This window comes from Andrographis paniculata, unplaced genomic scaffold (genome assembly GCF_009805555.1).
Source record: "Andrographis paniculata isolate CXL003 unplaced genomic scaffold, ASM980555v1 Contig69END, whole genome shotgun sequence".
In the NCBI taxonomy this organism is placed as follows: Eukaryota; Viridiplantae; Streptophyta; class Magnoliopsida; order Lamiales; family Acanthaceae; genus Andrographis; species Andrographis paniculata.
In genome coordinates, this window is record NW_026137605.1 from 6,628,486 (window position 1) to 6,646,854 (window position 18,369).

The 18,369-nt window shown below is 29.8% G+C and overlaps 1 non-coding gene across 1 annotated transcript; it reads right to left on the reverse strand.

The window, feature by feature from the left end:
• Window positions 1-11,665: 11,665 nt before the first annotated feature.
• TRNAL-CAA (transfer RNA leucine (anticodon CAA)) lies at window positions 11,666-11,749 on the reverse strand. The gene has a single exon. It is a non-coding gene; the product is annotated as a tRNA-Leu (tRNA).
• Between the last annotated feature and the right edge of the window lie 6,620 nt (window positions 11,750-18,369).

Here is an 18,369-nt window from a genome sequence, read left to right on the forward strand (position 1 = left end):
TATTTTTTTATTATATATAAAGTATTATAATATATTAAAGATATATTTAAAAAATATATGTTATACCCCATCCGTTCCGTTAGAAGGTTACCGTTTATTTTTTGCACGTAAATTTTTTAATATTAATATTATATTAAGTTGTAGTATAAAGGACAAAAATACCGCTATTAGCATTGTGTAATATAAAAGTAATGACATTTGTGTAATATAATGTAAGTTTGAAGGATATTTATTATGTTAGGTAGGTAGTACAATTACTAAATTAGAAAATAATAACTTTGTTTTGGGATGAAATGAAAAATGACAATATTTCATGACACGAAGGAATTATAAAATTTGTATTAAATAAATCAATAAATTTGTGAGTGAAAGAGAGGAAAATTTTAAAAATATTATTTTAGGTTCTACAATATGAGAAAAGAACTTAGGGTGTGTTTGTTTAGGGGATTGGATTTTAAATTCGCTATTTATCCCATTTATCTGCCAAAAAATCAAATTAAATATCGATTTTTTATTTTTTATATTATACTAAAAATCAATTCTACATTTAAAACATCACATCAACACCTATTTATATCATCATACAACTATATAAATTCAATTTTTTTACTATTCAAATCCAAACTCAAAATCCAAACCCCCCAAACAAACACACTCTTAATGGATTTTTTAAATTTTCTTAAGTTGATATCGCGTGATGTGGCATCAAGAGAAATATAAGAACTGTTCTTATATCATTTGCATTGTGAATGGTCTAATCATATTTATTATGTTAGGTAGGTAGTACAATTGTTTTAAAAAAAAATAGTACACTTATGTTTTAGACCAATAGAAATAAAAAATGAAACTCTTTTTATAAGATGAAGTAAGTATCAAAATTCAATATTATTTACTAATTAATTATTACTATCTCAAATATTATGTCATTAATAACAAATATCAATTATTCCAAAATAAAAATAATAATATAATTGATTTAATTTAAATATTAGTAATCAATCCACATAAAAAAATAAAATAAATAATCTCTGAATTCAAACAAAAATTATATATTACTAAAATTATTACACATATATTATTAAATTATTAAACATGAACTCGACATAAAAAATAAAAAATTAATAATAAAACGAGAATGGAATAATACACCATTTAAATTGCATATATTATTATATTATTATTACAGGTGGAAAACAGAAAAAACAAAGAGGACAACGTGTTCGACACAGTTTCGTCGCTAAATATTATATATATACGGTATTTTAAATTTTGGTTAGAAAATACCTTTAGTAATTAAACCATACAAATCATATTATCTTAGTATAATATTATAGGAGACAATTTTCTCTTGGGCATTACCCATGAGTCTTTATGATATAATGATTTTTTTTTTCAATTTTTATTGATGATATTATTATTTGGTTAATTATACTAAAATAACTAACTCCTAATTTACTTTCCCTATTAGTCTTTATCTACAATTTTTTTTCTTTCAACTATCTGTTTATTGTTTTTTAACTCCGGATTTATAAATGAAAACTGAAATTTGAAGTACAAGGTTTAAAAATTAAAATTTATCATTCTTCATTAATTTTTTATTTTTTGTTTTTATTTTTTTTCTGTGACAATTGATGTCAAACCTCTTTTAAGTGCCATCGTTGACATGAATGCCAACTTAAACCACCATAGTTGAGCACCGACATCACACATCGAAGCCACATGAATTCAATTGTTATTTATACTTAAAAAATATATGCCAACGCTGATATGAATGTCGACTTAAACCACCATAGTTGAGCAACGACATCACAAATCGAAGCCACATGAATTCAATTGTAATTTATACTTCAAAAATACTATTTTATGGTGTGAAGGTTTATACTTTTTGAATTTATGTAAAATACTTTTTTTTTACGGTGCCTTTAGTACTTTACATTTTATGTATAATTATATATTTGATAGTGATTTATCATTCTAGACGAAAGTCTTCCAATCTGATTGTGATGGAACTGTAAATTAAATGTTACTTTTATTATTAATAATAATAATATTATATTGCAAGAATATAATTATCATAATAAATTCGATATCACAATAATTTTATCAAAATAAATTTGATAAATAATTTATCAAAAAAGATTTGATAACCATAATTATTTTATTGAAATAAATTCGATAATCAATTTATCAAAATAAATTTGATAATCACATCAAATCAAGGTAGAACCTCTTTCCGTAAGAACAAATACGTCCCGGTAATGTCTCCGGTTCATGACACAACGTTCTCAAAGATAAAACGACATTTGTCTCCGAATTAGGTAGCACCCCAATATTTCGGAGCTCTGGCGAACTAAAATGAGGCGAACTAATACCGTATCCGGAGGCAACTGCGGAAAAGTATTCCGGAAACACCAACTAGAAAGCTTGTCGGAAATATGTTGATGCCGGAAAGTTTAGAAAGATGTAGGGAGGATGAGAAGAGCTAGAATGGTTGTGTTTAGAAATGGACGATGTGGCTGCTTTTTATAGGCACTCGTACATGGGGTACTTTCAATTCTTATCCGAAAACCATCGTCCAGGAGTAATTGTATAAAACGTCAACATTCCTTTTCCATTTGAATTTCCATTTGAATGTTTGAAATGCATGTACGTTTATACAATTTGAGTATATGACATTTAATGCTCATCCAAGGATATGCATATACGTGGATGCATCATGATTATGAATTAAAAATGTATTTATTCATGTATGCATGCATGCATACAATCATCATTATTGAGCTATATTTATGAGCAAAAATTATTTTTGGTCTCATTCAATATCATGATTATTAATTTTGATCATATCAAAAAACATTTAGCAATTTTGGTCTCACTCAAATGAAAATTTATCAATTTTAGTCTCAAAATGGTTGACTGGGACTGAACACGGCTGTGTTGGCTTGAACACGACTGTGTTGGACGACTCAGAAGGTGACTGGGCGTCCTAGGCAGTCAACATGGCCGTGTTCCTTCCCGTGTTTTGAACACAGTCATGTTTCTGCCCATGTTCTCAACACAGCTATGTTCTAGGCCATATTCCTGCCCATGTTCTCAACACAGCCATGTTTTATGCCATGTTCCTGTCTATGTTCTCAACACAGCCATATTTAAGGCCATGTTCACGACCATGTTTTCAATATAATTATATTGTAGGTCATATTTATTATTATTTTCACTTTTTGGTTAAAATTATTTGATATATATATTTATAATTCAACAAAAAATATTTTTTACAATTATTTCATAATATAAAAAATAATCAATTTTTAATATTTTAAAAATATATAAAAACAATAATATATTAATATATATTTTTAATAATACTCGAATAATAAATTTTATTTATAATTTATAGAAATAATTAATTTAAAATAATATTTTAAAAGTTTTACTATAAATTTTTTAAAAAATATATATAATGATGATTATGAAATATATATTAATATATTATTATTTTTATATATTTTTGAACTATTAAAAATTGATTATTTTTTATATTATGAAATAATTGTAAAAAATATTTTTGTTGAATTATAAATATATATATCAAATAATTTTAACCAAAAAGTGAAAATAATAATAAATATGACCTACAATATGATTATATGAAAACATGGTGGTGAACATATTCTAGAATATGGTTGAGAATATGGACAGGAACATGGCCTAGACATGTGCTGTGAACATGAACAGGAACATGGGCAGGAACATGACTGTGTTCAAAATACGGATAGGAACACTACCGTGTTCAGAAGTGCAGGGTAATCAACACGGCCGTGTTGAGACCAACACGGCCGTGTGGTCTGCTTGGGACGCCCAGTCACCTTCTGAGTCATCCAACACGCCCATGTTCAAGTCAACACGGCCGTGCTCAGTCCCAATCAACCATCTTAGGACTAAAATTGATAAATTTTCATTTGAGTGGGACCAAAATTGATAATTGTTTTTGAATGAGACCAAAATTGATAATTATAATATTGAATGAGACCAAAAATGATTTTTACTCTATATTTATTTACAATTTCAATTTCTTGGGCTTATGGTTCGAATAAGCTCCGGAGCAATATAGACTTTGTCAAGTCTAAAATTTATTACGCCTAACCCGCAACTCACAACCATAATGGTCCTGGCGAGCGGTGCGCGTCTGTCGCTCACCGGAATTCATATGGCTCATATAGCCCATATGCATTTCACCTCACCTTATAATCGATTTTAAAAATTATGAATTTAATTTATAATTGAAATTCCATCAATTAAAATAAATTATCAATTAACCGATTATCCAACAATCCCCCATATGAGTTAAATGCCCATAATTAGAATAAGGCACAGCTCAATTCCAGAGACATTGACACGTCAGATAGGTAGCTTGTGGCTTTGAACATTCTTTAGTCAATATTATTGTATGTACTAGTGGCCTAGCTGACACAATGCTTCGAACTATTCAACCTTTGTGTATATTTTAGTCAATAATATTGACATGCTGCTATCTCAACCTCATTTTGTTTTCACGTTCTGATCCGTTTTGGCCACGGATCACATCTTTGGATTCATAAGTGTTTCATTTGAAGTGGCCCTCACTGCATACTTATATAGGTAATTCTATCTTAAAGTATCCATCTCTACTTTTAGGGTCAGTAAGCGTCAGTAACTCAACCTCACTACTTTGTACATTGTAACACTCATAGCTATTTAGGGATGGTAGTCGAGTGTTCGTGCCGAACTATTACAAATTAGTTTTCCCATTGAACAAAGATTTGGGATCTCCAAGTGATTTGGTTGAGTTACCACTGTAATTGTCTCTTAATTTTGTAGATTTCAAATCGATTCCCTTTAACAAATTATACATTCGATCACGATTTAGCATTTTGGTTAACGGATCCGCAAGATTCTATATTAACATATAAGACTTATAACCCCACTAGTGATTAATTGTCTCACAATATTATGTTTGCATTGGATATGTCCGGATAGACCATTGTAAATTTCATTCTTAGCCTTTGCTTTTGCAGTTTGGCTATGCATTTTTTTTTTCGAAAAATGGATCGAGCTTTACAAGTTTATTTCATGGACTTTCACGAAATTGTTCCACATTTGGTCATAAAGATATATCCGCTTGTAGACAACGAATATTCCGTGTCAGATATCCCGTTAATATCACAGTCCCCTTCAAGTATTAGAGGATATCTCGTGTAGTGTATGCCAAAAGTCGAGAGTATATTTTAAATAGCTCAAGACTCTTACTAGCTTTACACGGTCTACCGCTTTCTTTGCGACTTGTTTGGAAGATAGTACTTCCATTTTAGCAAGGCACCCCCACACTTTTAAAAATTTGTATGAAAGTTTCTTGCATTTCCACAATTTATAAGAAGTTTTATCCCTACCATTGAGCGAATTTTTATTCAGAATATAATTTGCCCACAATTTTTGGGTAATACTAAATAAATCAACAAGGTATTCATGCTATCCATAACGCCATTCAATTATGGTGTGTATGATATCGTAGTGTGCAGACTTATGTCACATACAAAGCTACACATCTGTCTATCAAATCATTTTGAACTACCTTAATATTACTTTTAAGGCATTATTGTTTATTTCTTTCCCCTTAACAGGTAAAAAATAACAATATTTATGTATATAAGTGATAAATATTTTTTTCCACTTCAAGTTCGCACATCTTTTGAATCACACGTATTAGTGTGAATTAAATCCAATGGATTCGTTTACTTATTTATTTATTTTTACTGAAGAAAAATATTAGTCATTTTTGTCTCCACCCAAACTTCACTCTTAGTTTAAGTGTTTACTTCTTTAGTAAAATTGAAATTTCCTAATATTTTTATAACATTTTGACTACCATGTCATTTTTTACAATGCCATAAATTGGAATACTCAATCAAATACGAGGAAGGAAAAACATTATTATTATTGAGTGCTCGACGCACTGTCATTACATTTAGCTTGACCATTCCATTAGAAAGATACTCTCTAGCTAAGAACATCTCATTTTTTGATAAAATTAATTTATCTGCTACGAAGACTAGTTTAAAACCATGTCTCATTAGTAGCAATCCCGAGATGAGGTTCTTACGGATGTCTGGCATATGTAGAACATCTTTCAGGGTCAATTCTTTCCCAGAAGTCATTTTCAGCACCACCATTCTCACTCCTTTAACTTCGGAAGAGGCATGGTTGCCCATGTGTAATTTCCTTCATTCAGATTCTTTGTAAATCGAGAAACTCGCCTTGTCGGAACAGACATGGAAAGTGACACCGGTATCAATGAACCATGCCTTCGAATTTTCAACTTGATTGGTCTCGTACACAATAGCTACAAGATCATCATTGTTGAGATCACGAGCAGTCCTGTGAGACGTCTAGACTACGTGGGAACTTTGATTAGGTTTCTTCTTTTTAGGCAGTCTACAGTCCTTCGCTGTGTGACCTGCTTTGAACTAAGACGTTTTACTTTTATTTTATTGAGTTGGACAAGCATATTTCTTTGAAGGCTCTCCGACCAAATTAGCTTTGGCGAGCTCTCCGCCTTTAGCTTTGTATTGTTTCATGTTGTCCTCTTCGATACGGATTCGGACAATAAGATCTTCAAGCCCTACCTGCTTTAGCTTGTGTTTGAAATTGCTACAACTTAGGGAAAGTTTTTCTATCATCACGCTAGTGATAAATTTCTCTGGTAGCTCCATGTCCTCTTCGACTACAGAATGGACGATATTTTAAAATTCTTCCACATGTTCAACAAGAGACCGGCCATTTACCATTTTGTAATCCATGAACTGGGCCACGAAAAACATTTTTGACCTGATATTTTTGGACTTTTATTTTTTTATCCAAGGTTTACCAAAATCCTTTAGTAGTCTTTATTTTACAATAAACATTGTATATAGAGCTAGAAAACTACCGAGTATGGTGTTACGTGCATGTAATCACTATGATGCGTAGTTGGCATGCGTCTGATAGTCAACATTTGGCTCCGGTTCGATTGGGCCCTCCTGTAGCATGAGCAGTGCAAATCCTATATATATTAAAAAAAACATATTCTCTTGCCACTATTTGAAGTCCACCCTTGTGAACGGTTGGTGAACCGGCACTTGGAGCATCATTCGCGGGGCATATCCCGGAGCTGCTGACTGAGCCGCAAACGCTGTATTTTGCACTGCAAAAGTTACAGAGGGTGCAACAACAAATCCGGGGAATTTTCGGAAGTCTCCGAGAGAAAAGCCTGCGAATACGGGAGTTGGTCCAATGTACGCCGGTGTGGGGCCAAAACCAGGAATCCCAACTGTAGCAGCACTTGACATTGTGTTATTCACAATATCCTCAGTCGACAGCGTTGGGAGGTCGACTCCGGCCAATGACACGATCGGATTTCCGGAAGCATCCATGATGTCGCATTCGTGATCGTCGATCGCCATTCTTTCAATATATCTAAAAAATATTTGTTTTTACGATTGTTCGTTTTATTAATAATATTATTATATTCAAGAATATAATTATCGAAATGAATTCGATATCACAATAATTTTATCAAAATAAATTTGATAATCACGTCGAGTCGAGGTACAACCTTTTTCCATAATAATAAATACGCCCCGGTAGTTTCCGTAAGGGATGGCTTGGTGGTGCAGGGGTTGGACTTGTGACCGTGAGGTCATGGGTTTAAACCCTCGACGCCTTAGGTTACCTGTCGCCTCAGGTCACCTGTTACACATAGTTCGCCTAGTGTAACTTTCCCATCGGGCTTGGTTTGCAGGGTATTATGTTCGGCCGGGGGTTTACCCAGTGCGCACTTTTGGGTAGTGGCTGCGGGTTTCCACGTCATCCCCAAAAAAAAAAACCACCCCGGTAGTACCTTTGGTTCGTGGCGCAACGTACCCAAAGATAAAATGACATTCGTGGCCGAATTAGGTGACACCCTAATATTTTGGAGCTCCGGTGAACTAATACCGTATTGGGAGAGAACTACGGAAAAGTATTCCGGGAACACCAACCGGAAAGCTTGTCGGAAAGTATACAGAGATGTATGGAGGATGAGAAGAGCTAGAATGGTTGTGTGTTTAGAAATGTACACGAGGGGCTCTCAATTCTTATCCGGAACCCGTCGTCCAGGAGTAATTGTATAAAACGTCAATATTAATTTTCCATTTGAATGTTTGAAATGCATGTACGTTTATACAATTTGAGTAATGACATTTAATGCTCATCCAAGGATATGCATACACGTGGATGCATCATGATTATGAATTAGAAATGCATTTATTCACGTATGCATGCATGCATACAATCAACATTATTGAGCTATATTTATTTACAATTTTAATTTCTTGGGCTTAGGGTTCGAATAAGCTCCGGAGCAATATAGTCTTTGTCAAGTCTATAATTTATTACGCCCAAGTCTCAACTCATGACTAATAATGGTTCAGGCGAGCGGCGCGTGCCTGTTGCTCACCGACATTCATATGTCTCACACAACCCATATGCATTTCAGCTCATTTCAGCTCACTTTATAATCTGTTTAACAAATTTATGAATTTAATTTATAACTTAAATTCCATCGATTAAGATAAATAATCGATTAACTGATTATCCAACATTATATCGTGTGTTCTTTGTTTATATCATACTTCTTATACTAGCTTAATTAGTGTTCGATTCTTAAAACTCTAACAAGTAGTATCAGAGTGAATTTTTCACTAAGATTTTTAGTTTAAATTTTAGGGTACAAGACATGGTAATATCAAATTTATGGTTACTTAGGAAGGTGTTTAAGTTTCTAAATCACTGTTAATGGATGAAATTATTATCCACTTTGGAAGCTCTGTATGAAGATTTTTATACAAACATTAGATGAGAATGCATGAACATCATTGAAGATGATGACATCGCACTATAAATATTACACAAGGTATTGTGAAAATCAAGCCAAAGGAAAAATAGACAAGGGATGAAAAAACAACTGAACAAGCTAATTCAAGAGCTATGAATGTTATATTCTCTAGATTTGATGATAGTCAATTCAAACTTCTATATAATTGTGAAGTGGCTAGAGATGCATGGTTTCTACTACAAATTATCGTCACATATGAGATGGTCCAGGTGAATGGGGATGAAAATATTGAAGACTTCAATGGCAGGATACAAAATGTGATTAACAGAGCATATATGCTTGGAAAATCCTACATTTAAGAAAACATAGTTAGGAAAGTCTTTGGATCTCTACCTTATCATTTTTCTCCGTGGAAGAAGTTAAAAATCTTGACACACTAAGGTTGGATGAATTGATAGCCACTCTTAAGGCCTACGTGTTAGCCATTTTCAAGATAAAAAAAGACAAATGAATTGCTTTTAAATATGATGAAGAAAAAAAAAGGAAAGAAATTAACGGTTTTGATGATGAAGATATAACATGGTGAAAAAATTCAAATAATTCCTTAAAAAAACTTGATAAGAAAAAGTCCGAAATGAAGATATAACATGGTGAAAAAATTCAAAAAATTCCTTAAAAAAACTTGATAAGAAAAAGTCCGAAATGAAGATATAACATGGTGAAAAAAATTCAAAAACTTCCTAAAAAAACTTGATAAGAAGAAGTTCAAAAAAAATGAGACTACTATTCAAACCAACATGCGAACAAATAAAAAAACAAACAAAAATCCTGAGTGCAAAGCGTAATACTACGACTTTGGGAATTACCTGGAGCGATGAAAAATCTAATATTGAACATGAAGAGGTTTCCAAGACTATAACGGTTAATACAAAGAATTGTGCGATTGACACAAATACGTTTAGTAGTGAAGAAGAATATGACACAATTAAGTTAACAGTCTTGAAATTAATGAAGCATATAGAGAGGCGTGTAGTAGTTACATAATATTGGAGAAATAAAAGAAGACGATCTACAAAGAATTGAAAAATGATCGAAGAAAAATTAACGAGATGTAAAAGAAACTCTAATTCATACTTTTGTATTCTTTTCGCAACTTATTTTGAAATAATTCAAACTCTTAAAATATTTTATGTGACTTATTTAGAGACAACTTTTGTTCTCGAAACATATTTTGTGACTCATTTCGAGATAATATATACTTTCGAATTATTTTTTGTGATTCATTTCAAGATAATTCATGTTCTTATTTTGAGACAGTATCTACTCTCGAAATAAATTTTGCAACTTATTTTGAGACAATAAATACTCTCGAATTATTTTTGTAACTTATTTTGAGACAATTCGAACTCTCAAAATATATTTTGCAACTTATACTGAGATAATTCAAATCTTAAAATATTTTGTATCATTTATTTCGAGATAATTTTACTCTCGGCACTTATTGTGTGACTCGTTTCGAGCTAATTCATGTTATCAAAATATATTTTGCGACTTATTTCGAGACAATTCAAACTCTCAAAATATTATTTTTGTAACTTATTTCGAGATAATGTATACTCTCGAATTATTTTTGGGACTCATTTCGAGACAATTCATATTCTCGAGATAATGTATACTCTCGAATTATTTTCGGGACTCATTTCGAGACAATTCATATTCTCGAGATATTTTTTTCTAGTTATTTAGAGACAATTTTTATTCTCGAAACATATTTTGTGACTCATTTCGAGATAATATACACTCTCGAATTATTTTTTGTGATTCATTTCGACATAATTCATGTTCTTATTTTGAGACAGTTTCTACTCTCAAAATAAATCTTGCAACTTATTTCGAGACAATAAATACTCTCGAATTATTTTTGTAACTCATTTTGAGACAATTCAAACTCTCAAAATATTTTTTGCAACTTATATTGAGATAATTCAAATATTAGAATATTTTATATCATTTATTTAGAGATAATTAGTGACTCGTTTCGAGCTAATTCATGTTATTAGAATATATTTTTCGACTTATTTCGGGACAATTCAAATTCTCGAAATATTTTTTTGTAACTTATTTTGAGATAATGTATACTCTCGAATTATTTTCGGGACTCATTTCGAGACAATTCATACTCTCGAGATATTTTTTGTTATTTATTTGGAAACAATTTAGATCTTAAAATATTTTTTGTGACTTATTTCAATACAAACTTTACTCTTGGAACATATTTTTATATTTTGCTACTTGTTTCGAGACAACATATATTCACAGATTGTTTTCGTGACTAGTTTCAAGCCAATTAATACTCTTGAAATATTTTTTCGCGACAATTTAAACTCTCGGAATAATTTTCGTAACTTATTTTGAAACAATTTCTTCTTTTGCTGGTGTTTCGAGATATAATACATTGTCACAAAATAACTTTTGAAGTTATGTTGGAGACAACATATTGTTTTCGTGACTTGTTTCAAGCCAATTAATACTCTTGAAATATTTTTAAAATATTTTTTCGCGACAATATTAAACTCTCGGAAAATTATCGTCGTAACTTATTTTTAAATATTTTCTTCTCTCGCCGGTGTTTCGAGACAAAATAACTTTTAAGGTTATGATCGAAAAAATTTATCATAGTGATGTGTCATGGATTGAAAAAAAATTATCATAGTGATATGTCAAACCATGGTTATTTTTATGACAGCGGATGTATGTGAAAAACAAATTCAATATATTTGTCAGAAGTGGAATTTGAACACACGCCCTCTCACGAAGACCAAAACTTGAGTCTGGCGCCTTAGACCACTCGGCCATCCTGACTGTAATGCCTACATGTAACAAATATATATATTTATTTGTTTTGACCAAGCATAGAATATCAGTTTAATCTCATCAGCCTGATGATGGCGTAAATACAAATATGATGGATCAGATCTTGCTAAGTTAGAAGCCTGCATTCAAGGAAAGAAAAAAAGGCAATCTACAAAGAATTGAAAACTGAACGAAGAAAAACTAATGAGATGTAAAAGAAACTCAAAAGTTGCAAAGATCATTACACCGAAGAAATTATGCAATTGAAAGAAAATTTATCGGAATTTGTGAGGATCAATAAGAAAAAGAAGAAAAATTTTCTTGAGTTGAAAATGGATAAAGAAAATTTGAGATTGTGAAATATGGAATGACAGAAAAATACCGATTAGCTAAAAAGAGAGATTAAGCATTTGAAAAACAAAAAGAGGCCGAATAGAGAATCAAAAGAAGAATTTCATCGTGTTCTGCCGCCGTTTACCGGGGTTTTCATTCAAAGCAACTAACACTTCTCCTTCCGACCTTCCAGCACCGGGCAGGTGTCAGACTCTATACATCGTGTTACCACTTAGCAGAGTCCTGTGTTTTTAATAAATAGTCGTTCTTTCTTTGCTTTAAAAGAGAGAAGAGCGGCAACAGAAAAAGTGTTTTCAATCTCCTTCACAAAGAAAAAGCAATGCTTGATGAAATTTCATCTATTGGAAAGCCTTATGGAGATAGAACAGGTTTGGGATCAGCACAAGGAAGCTGCAACTATTTAAAAGATGATGATCTATTGAAACCAAGTTCACCGTTGAGAGGACTCATGTTTGTAAAGATGGTGATTTGTTGAAAAATAAAATTGAAAGGACTGTTGCTTCTGAGATTTGTGCTTACTGAAGAAAGAATTAATAGAATGAAGAATCACAATAAAATTTCTTGTTTCTATTGCCATAAAAAGGGACATAAAGTTAGACATTGCCTTCAAGCTAAACAATAAAGTTCGTTAACAGAGGAATGAGGCAGTTTCATGAATGGAGCAACAAAAAAATAGATCGAAAATCAAACAAATTTGGATACTCAAACATTTCTTGAAAGAGCTTGATGTGTTGAGAGAACATTCTAAAGCTCTAGAACGAAAAAGTAAAAACTCGCTTGTTCAATGGTGTGTTCGAATGAATGGGCTAACTATGCTCCAAATATTGTTCCAACGGTGAACAAACAAGTGGTTCTTCTTCTTTAAATAATACTCCTTTCAGCTCCAAAGTATTTTTTTTACTATTTTATTTTTTCTATTATAATAAAAGCATCAAACATTAATATTAAAATACATTTAATTTTTACCTAAATTACAAACATATCATTACACATACACGAAAATGTCAAAATTATTTTATATATTTTCACTAACCAATAAAATAATATTAATTTTCAGTCTACTACAAAACTTAAATGGGTATATTGGAATGGAATAAAAAGAGTACACAACTTAGGAAATATGTTAAAATCTATTAGTATTCAAACCTCAAATAATAGCAAAAATAATTATAACAGCACGGGTGCACTTATAACAGGGAGAGTAAAATATATAGCCTACAATCTTTGAAAGAGCAAGGTTGTTTTCAAAGTACATTACGAGGTCCGTTTGTGTTCTTTTGTGGATTTTACAGGAGGTTTTTATTATTCAAATTTTTTTTTTTTTTAAATAACATCAAATCAAACAATTATTTTTTTTATATTATACAACAAATTTATTTTACATTTAAAATATCATATCATCATCTATTTATATCATATCAAATAATTATTCAAATTCAACTTTTTACTATTAAAAAATCCAAACCCCAAAACCCAAACCCACAAACAAACACACAAATTTGTTCACAGAAGGGAATTTCTTATTCTACAAGGCATAAAGAATTACAGCTTTGTATGATCAAGTTACTACGAGGAATTAGAAAGTATTGTCCAATTTTCATTAAACAATCAAGAAAATAGAAAAGCTTAAGGAATTACAGCTTTGTGAGATCAAAGTGACTTCATATCCCAACAACATAATCTACACAGTCCTCCATTAGCAACAAGATACATATAATTTGATCTTCTTTGAGATCAATCTTAAATACATGTGTGTATCAAATATATATATATATATATGAACTCTTTTAATAATAAAAACACTAATACTATTTATTTAATTAAGTTGGGTATAATGAAAGAGCTAGCAAGACTGCAATGGAAGTAGTAGTAGTAGTAGTGATTAATTAGGGGATATGAAAAAAGTGTGGGGAAAGGGTGGTTTGCAGAACATTAATCTGAAGCAAGAGAAGAGATATGTAATCTGCAGTTTTAAGCAGAAGGGTTTGGGCTTTCAGAGCTTCACCTCCTGGAATCATTCTCTGCAGTTTCTTCACCTTCATACAGATGATCCATCGCCTTCGGCTTTCTTCTCTTCTTTTTCTTCTTCTCAACATCGACGCCTTCCTGATGCTGCTGCTGCTGCTTCCCATCTAAAACACTAGTTATTTCCTCCTTATGATCTCCTAATGGAAAATGGATATATGAAGTTATGCAATATTTTGGAGGAATATATATATATGGAAGGTTGAGGATTGGAGTTGGAGGGGCCAATGGACATAAGTGTGTTTTGGGACTTGGCAATTGTTTACTACCTTCGTCCCACATGTTTTGTCTTGTGTATTGTGGATACTAGATTTTACAAATGACATAATTAATATAATTTTAAAAAATAAATATTAGTAAATTTAATTATAATACAATACTAGATTAAAATTAAGATAACTAATTAGTGTCTAATTAAGATTAAAAAAAATTATAAATTAAGAAATTTAAATGTGATAAAATGTGTAAATCTTTAAAAAGAAAAAAAAGGATAAGATATAAAACGTGAAACGCACTAAAATGACAACAAGAACAAAAGATGTGAGACGAAGGAGTATTATTTATTTACTCTCTTCGCCTCACATAATTTGTTTCACTTTTTCTATTTTCGTCCCTCCTACATAATTGTTTTTTTTGGAAGAAATATAATTATACATTTTAATCATATTTTAAAATTTATAATTTATAATTTTTTTATATTTTAAGTAAACTATTTAATCATCTTATTTTAATCTATAATTATTTTTATTAAATTGTAATTACTTTTATTAATATACTTTTTAATTACTTACTAATTAAATAATACCTAAAACTTCATACTTCAGCTAAAGTGAACAAATTAGTTGGAACGAAGGAGTATTCATTATTTTGTGTTTGTTTTTTGTGCCCCAACTAAGATGATCAAATTAACTAGGAGAGGAGTATTTATTATTTTGTGTTTGCTTTTATGTATGTTAAGCTTGCTTTCTTATTGTACATTAGAGACAGGATGGGCCATATAGTCTAGAAATATTTGTCCCATGAGAAGTAAACATGGATGTTGTGATGATCTTAGCTTTCATTAATAATGAATATATATACATATATATATATATCACTACAAGAAAAAAATTATTTTTTAACAAAATTTTTTTGTCTCTAAATCTACTTATTTTCATTACTAATGACATTAGAGACGGAATTAGGAATGAAATTACGTTAGCTACGTGAACTTTAGGGACGAAATTCCGTTACAAATATATTATTTTTTTGTAGTGTATATACAAATTAAAACCTAATATTTTAGAAAATATGCTTTTGCAAATGATTTAAGAGGTATTGCAACAATGCAATAACAAAAAAAGTACTGTGTATGAGTATTTATGCAAAAAAAAAAAAAAAAAGAAAAAAAGGATTAGGTGTGTTTCTTTTATGAGATTAGAATAATTTTAGTTTGAATTTGATATAAAATAATACATGATAGGATATTTGTGAGAGATTTTTTTTTTTTTGAAAAATATAAAATCCAAATAGTAGAAATTTGACATATAATGTAAAAAAATACACCCCAAAATTTATATTTGACATATAATTAAAGAGGACTACCATTTAAAAGTAACTAGAAAGTTGCTGACGGGATATTATATACATTAAATGCAATACATTCTATAGACAACAAACTTTTTCTTTGATGTATGAGTTTGTGGAGGGAAGTTTCTATGTACGCATTCATCTTCGAAAGAGTGAATCTTGTACGTACTTAAAATTTTCTTGGATGATTTCTTCCAAGGAAGTACTCATCTATCTCATATGAAGTAAGATGACTTTATTTTAACTAGTATATATTGATAGTCTGTTGTGGTGATATAATGCATTTACTGTTGATAGACTTTTTACCGATATATATTGATTGGAGATCGATCAATGAACAAACTAGTTAAGGAAAAGAAAAAAAAAACATGTAGTATTTTTTTTTTTATAATTATTACATCAATACATATTGTCATTGTGACTACACAACTACACCATCTTGGACAGATTCAATGTTACAAACTTGATAAATTTGATCATAAGCCACCATACTACATCAACTTACCTATCCTTATGAAGGCTTTATTTACAATATATTTGCAGGCTTGGATATATAATACAATACTTACTTTCTATACTTTTTGCATGTTTTAATTTATGGTGATTTTATGAATAATCCTCCCTACGTCTCTTAACAGACTATTTATTTTTTCTTTTCGATTTGTTCCATAAAAAAATATTCATTTCATTTTTTAAGTAATTGTACTACCAAGCTAACATTATAAATACCATTACAACTTACAATATATTATAGAAATGTCATTATCTTTATATAATATAATATTAATAAGGTTATTTTAGTCTACTTTATTCCTACTATATCACAATATAATACTAATATTTCTAAAACTCCGTGCAAAAAGCAAACGGATACATAGATATGGGATAGAGTGAGTATAATTTTAATAAATTTTACAATATTTATGATTATATTTTTACTTTAAATTTTTTAATAAACAATATATATTTGTATAAAACATAAAATTGTATGATAATTGTAAAAAATTATGTAAATTTTTTGAGATATTACAAAATTAGAAATAATAATAATAATAATAATAAAATATATATATTAGTAATTATAATATATTATTAGTTTTTTTTTATAGGCGGTTACAACTAGAGTGTTGTTATGACTGATTAGTATCATTCTTAGTATTCTTAACTCTTACCCCCTCTTTTTCATATAAAATGTTTATATTCTCCATTTTCGTCAATCTCACATAATTTGTCATTTTATTTTTTGGAAATATAATTATACACTTTAATCACATTTTAAATTCTATAATTTATAATTTTTTAATCTTAATTAAATTATTTAGTCATCTTAATCTTAATTTATAATTATTTTATCATATCATAATCATTTTTACTAATATATTTCTTAATTACTTATTATATATTTTTTAAAATTTTGTGTTTACAGTAAAATAGACAAATTTTATGGGAGAAAGAGAGTATATGATAATCTATAATTTATATTTAATCATTAGATTAATGTTGATGTGACACAAATGCTATGATAAGGTAAACATTCTACGATTAATTTCATTATATACCATATATTAACATAAATCAATATATTGTATAAACGGTCATTGTACCGTAAGTAATTTCATTATATACCATATATTAACATAAATCAATATATTGTATAAACGGTCATTGTACCGTAATAAAACACATAGCATATATTATTTTAATTCAAGTTTTGTGTTGTATGCACTATTATCCTATAATAATTAGGGCTTATGAGTACTGTATTGATTATTCCTAACTATCATTTTTTTTTTTTGCATAACAAATTAAATTTTCAAGTTTGTCCAATTTTAAATTTAAGTTTGAGGATGAGAATATAGAAACAGAATTAGAGAAAACTAGATTTCTTTATGCACAAGATAATAGGAAGAATCACAATTAGTTAATGGAAGTGAATAAAAAACCAAAAAACTGATATGCAACTAACTCTACTTATAAGCGTTTTCTCTATCTATAAAACGAGTTTCTAAAGAATTAATATAAAATGTATAATGGTTAAGGTGTTTCTTTGTATTTTTCAGAGAACAATACTAAAAGTTAGCTTGAATTGAAATCAATGTGAAATCATATGAATAAATATTTGAATTGGTATTTTGAATGAAATATTGGTTGTTTATATATAATATTGAATGAAAATGAATTTTAATCAAACAATTTTCAAGGGAAAAAAAAAAATAAAAGCAGACCAAATTCAAAGATAAAAGAAACGTTTGGCGCAAACCCAAGTAAATTCATACGAACTCTATTCAAAGTAGACACTATCATAATAGCGTTGAATTGGTCTTGTTCCAACAGCATCCGGTTCGTTAGTAGGATGGTTTAGGAGGCATCGTGCATTGATTGTTAGACTTCCGTCTATAGAGCTTATTATATTCAGAGCTAGGTTATTTCTTTCTTATTTTCATTTTACTGGCCTCTATGGAAAACCGATAAGTTAGCTGTTAGTATCTCTTTTCAAAATAAATAATAATAATAAATTTGGTAGAGAAGTGCATGATAATTCATAAGTGCATTATTTAATCTATTAGGCAAAATTAAAGGGTGAATTAATTTAGCCCACGGAAGTCCTTTCATGACTAAACCATCAATGCATTGTCAATTATTTTCCATTACAATGAATCGATATTATGGCTGGTAGTGTA